Here is a 5,476-nt window from a genome sequence, read left to right on the forward strand (position 1 = left end):
TCCATTTTTCGGTCATTTTAGATAAAATGGACTTCCATTTTATTTTGTCAATTTGTCATTTGTCACACAATATGTCACATGTAGTATGTAACATGTTATTAATTAATTTAATGCATATTTAACAATTAAATATCATTATATACATTAATTAAATTACATATAACGAATTGTCTAGTAATTCATAATTACATGGTATAAAATGGGACACGTTAATATAATTCACAACATTTTGTAATTATAATTAACCATTCATTCTTATCTCAATTGTTTCATAAACAATAATCAATTTTAGTAATGAAAATATTTCAATTATTAAATGAATCTTATTTAATCAAATTTCAATAAGATACAAATATTCTCACTCACAAAAGAATTATTCAAATTTAAGGAATTAATTAACTTGCATCATTATACAATTAACTAATTAGTCTATTATGGGAATTGTCCTATAGGTGTGACCTTAAGGGATCAACTGATCACCACCGTTAAATGACAGTAATGTCAAACTCTAGTTAGCCAATTATTTCCGATTAATGTTGATCAGTTGACTATATAATTGAATCATCCCTTTTGTATTCTTGTTACGAGATTTAATATGTGATCGCACTATTGTTGAGGACACATACTCCAACAATCTCCCACTTGTCCGAGACAAGTGTGCGTCTCCATTTCTCTTGTCCTATTATATCATCTCCCACTCAATGCAAGGTGTCTTGCAGGTTGTACTTACATTTGATCATATCTTGAGTGGTTTCCTCGATCTGGAGAGTAACTGTTTGATCGGAATTATCTACCGTAGATACCTTCCGAGCGTGGCCACGCATTTCCAGTTCACTACTCCTCGAGTGGCCCTGAGATTTTAGATAACCCTGACAAGGGGGTGGACAATTCCTATTGCACTATTCCATTTGAATAGCCACAGCTCATCATGACCCAAAAGATGCCCATTTGACCTCAGTTACGAAAATCGTAGAGCATAAATCAAAGTCACTCAGAAACTGTGCCACCTTGGGCGAATAGTCTCTAGTCAAAGAATCGACTCAAAAGAATACTATAGTAGCTCTCGCCACGACCAGGCTTTATAAAAATTACCAGAACTCTATAAGCGGTCACTGCCCGACATTATGTCCCATACAGTCCGCCCATGTGATCGACTAGTCATCACTTATGACTCTATGGCACTTGAACTTGCCATCAATCGCATCACACTCTAGCCGCTTCGAGACGTCACCTCATATAAGCAACTAGGGGCCAATACTATGTTAATCCAGTTCACTTTAATAGGGTTCAACGTTGTCCTTACAACCTATTTGGATATAACAAAGTAATAAAAGAGTTTTTAATATAAAACTCAAACGATGAATGCATTATCACATATGTAAAATTGATACCATATCAATTACTACATAATCTATAATCCATACTTAATGTTGTATATAACTATACATCTCAACTCAATTAAAATGGCATGACTTATCATGCTTAGCCTATGAAAAAGCCTTGGTTAGCAAGTTTTATCAATACTTCGCACTTTTCCGAACCTTACTATATACTATTTCCCATTCTTGTGAATAATCTTGTATTATAAGAACTTCTTTGAGTACGTGTCTAGATCCAATCTGGACATAGGCTCTCTTGCCTTTGAATAACTCCAACTATCCTCACAGTGTGTAGGGATAGAACCTTTGGTTAGTGGAATGAACTACCATAATTCCTCTAATTCATAAAACCGAATCCTAATATCATCCCTTCCTTCTTGCATATGTCATTATTGCAAGTGTACTCAATTTTCGTTATGTATATCTCATTGTTCAACTGCCTAGGATGTTTCTAGTAGATGTCCTCCTTAAATAATATAGCCAAGATGGTTCTCTAACCATCCTTATGTGTTTAGAATATGGTTTTTGTGTAACTCCTTGCACATAAATCCATCTCAATTCTAAATGCTTAGCTTCATATCTTTAGTACTTCCTGAGTACTAACTAATAAACTATGTGGCTATATAGAGACTTTTCTCAAAGATTCGATTTGTAACTTTTCATCATACTTTAAGTATATGAAATTTAAAAATGGTGATACATCTTAGCGTAATGAATTAATCCCGCAGCGGAAGCATGTTGATTCATTTCTACATGTTCAATACTTTTGAACTTGTCAAGATTCTTATTAACATAAAAATATTCATTCAACGCTAATATCCTCTTAGAACTATCTTTATAGGTCTGGATACATTAGAGATGTATTATTCTTCTCCTAAGTCTTCCATCATTCAAAATGATCAATATGTCCCTTACACATAAGACTAGTAACACCATATTACTACCACTAAACTCCATGTATAAACAGAACTACTCGATAATTCGAGTAAAGTTTATCACATGATCAAAACATACAATTCAACTCCTTTACTTCTACTTAAGACTTCTTCCTACCTTAGGATAGTTGCGATTAATATTTAAATCCAACTATAAAATCCGAATTTTTAATGAAGCGTTGTTGTTGCGTGCAAAACCCTTTGCCACCAATCAACCAAGCTAAGTAAACATCTTCATGTTTATATTCATTTTGGACTCTTATGGAGTTGATACTAGATAAAACATCTTAATAAGTTACAGGTTTGTTACTTCCAAAAATAACATGACTCCCGTCCACTTAGTTTTCGAATTAAGAATTACTGATCTTGACCAAGAAGGAACATCTTCCTACGTCTTATTCTCAGTTTGTGGCTCTTGAACATTTTCTCTCACTCTGTCATTAAGAAATAGTCCTCATTTCTTTAATAGACAGCATCACGAGCCACAAACCCTTTGTTCTCGTGATCATGTAGGAAGAGAGAGCACATGTTTACTATCGAAACAAGCTACAATTCAGGTACCAAAACTAACCATATCTGATATGAAAAGTAGATGATTGCTTTAATCATGTTTTATATTAGTGGAAAAAAAAATAAATGCCAGACAACTTTTATAACAGGAACTACCTCCAACTTTATAGTAAAGATTCAATCATATCGTATAGGATTCTTTGTAACTTTCTAATACACCTTATCTTGATAGGGTGTGATTATGAAAGTGATCTTGTGATACCATATCACACTCTATATGGTGCAGATAAAAGTCATCACTTTATTGTTCCCAACCTTAACAAAGTACTAATACTTTGGTTTTATAATCTGTAGGTTTTGATACCTTTTAAACATTCATTGGACTTATTCAAAGAATTTCTCTTATTACCTCATTAAGTGGATACCAAGTATCTACCTAGTTCGTTGGTAAAAGAGATGAAAAAGTAATAACATTGTCTGATTGAAATTGTATTCGACCATACACTTCAAAGTGTAAATTGGGCGAATATTTTGCTCTATTCATAATCCTTTTCCAGAAAAAGTCATGAATTAACTTGGTTTGAATACAAGATTTGCACATACCAAAAGATTCCCAATCAAGTAGTTTGGGAGACTAGTCAAAACTAGTTTCTAAATGTGTTTTTCAATCGAGAATTGAGCAATGATTTGGAGTCACCAACTTGAGTCTTGTATATATGACATTTTATTTCTAGTTTGAATATAATTACCTTGATTTGTATGGTCTCACCATAAACTTAATCGTGGTATATTAGGGCACAACGCTTATTTTAATTGCACAATAGAGAAACCCTTTTCGTTTTATACAAAAAAACTTGAATTATATTCTTATTTAGAGTTATTGTACATCATAACAATTATTGAGGTACATTTCTAAATATAAAACTAAAATGAGTACACTACAACATTCATATGTTCATGGATGAAATGTCAACTGCCCTAGTTCTATTCATGCAAATTTCTGAACTTATTTTTGCTAGTTATCACATGATAATGCCAAATATGATGAAATCCATAAATTTGTATCAAATACTTATGATGTGGTATTTGGCAATAATGCAATGTCAATGTCATAGATATTCAAGAAGGAATATGTTGGAGTCACACGACCAACTTCCTTGATCTTTACTTGTTTGGGGTTTGTCTCTATTTTAGCGTCTAACACCTTCTCTTTCGAGCCTAGTTCTATCCTTAACAATTAAGATAGGAACTTTACTTCATATTGCTCCCACTCACTTCAAGAATTTCTACTTGATTAAGACTTATCTTCATATAAATTCCTAGTTAATCCTTCACAAGGATGAACTCTATTGTGGTATTTGGTGAATCAAAATTTATAACAAATCAATTTACCAATTTAATATTGTCATATTCTTAAAAACTTAAGTGCTTGATGACAAGTGTTTAAGTTGACCAATAAGACTTTTGAACCTTGGATGCATAAAAGATATAATCAAAACATATTTTGACTAATCATTACCTCTAGTCATATTTCTTCACAAGAAATCATACATAGGTATGTTAGGAATTTTAAGATGCTAATCTTGTATTTGCATAGGACAATTCCTATTGAGTTCTATGGAATAGAACGATTCGTATGGAGCTAGTCCACAACCTATGATACGGTTCATTTTTAGAAAGAGATTCCTTGTCGTTAGCAATAATGGTTTAGCGGAGACTCGTGTTACAATCGAATGATATCGCATATGATTAGGAATAATGAAATAGAACAACATAAAAACAACGAAATAGTGGGAAAACTAAACATTCATCGTTATATTTAAAACATTTTAGCATGTTTTAGCATTTATATAATGACCTCCACCCAATTATATAAATGATTCCGAGACCCAAAATTCATATTAAATCTTGGATGTGAGCCTACGGGCCCTCTACACCTCTTGCTAATATAATCTTGGTGGGTTAGCCCTTTTAACCGATTCTACAATTAGAACTCTCGGTCGATGAATTTAAGTTAAGTTCATCTTTAGCCCGAACCTATTGCGGTTACGGTCGCAAATACCTTCATTGAGATCAACCAAATTTTCGAAGTGTAATAACTATTTATTACCCCACTTACCCAACGTCAATCGAAAGCACCCCGGTATAATGTTTCAATACCATATTGTACCTATATGAAATTGGGATTCATGAGTTCCTACTATTTGGTAAGGCTAATCTCTCAATCTTTTAAAATGTGTGAGGTCTAGTCAATTTATTATCTATCAAATTTAAGTGAACTAAATTGTTGAACTAACGATAATTATAATTGACACGGTCGAATACTCGATATGATATGCATGTGTTGTTTATGGCAATTTGGCAATGCATGCAGCATATAATGAAAAATGTATAAGCAATAAATAAATTTCCTAGTATGACCTTCCTAAAATAGAAAATCAAATAATCTATTACATATTAGGAAACCAATTCCTTTGGTCCCTTGAATCTTCAAGTGGCACATCTTCTAAGAACACCGTCTTCGTCGGAAAGCCTTTCCGAATGGTACCGTTGGTCGGACACAATCTTTTCGGTAACTTGTCGTTAGGAGCACCTAGACCAAAACACAATTTATAACTTGACAAACAACTCTACAATTAGTAAAGAGGCAAG

This window comes from Silene latifolia, chromosome 3 (assembly GCF_048544455.1).
Source record: "Silene latifolia isolate original U9 population chromosome 3, ASM4854445v1, whole genome shotgun sequence".
NCBI classification, from domain to species: Eukaryota; Viridiplantae; Streptophyta; class Magnoliopsida; order Caryophyllales; family Caryophyllaceae; genus Silene; species Silene latifolia.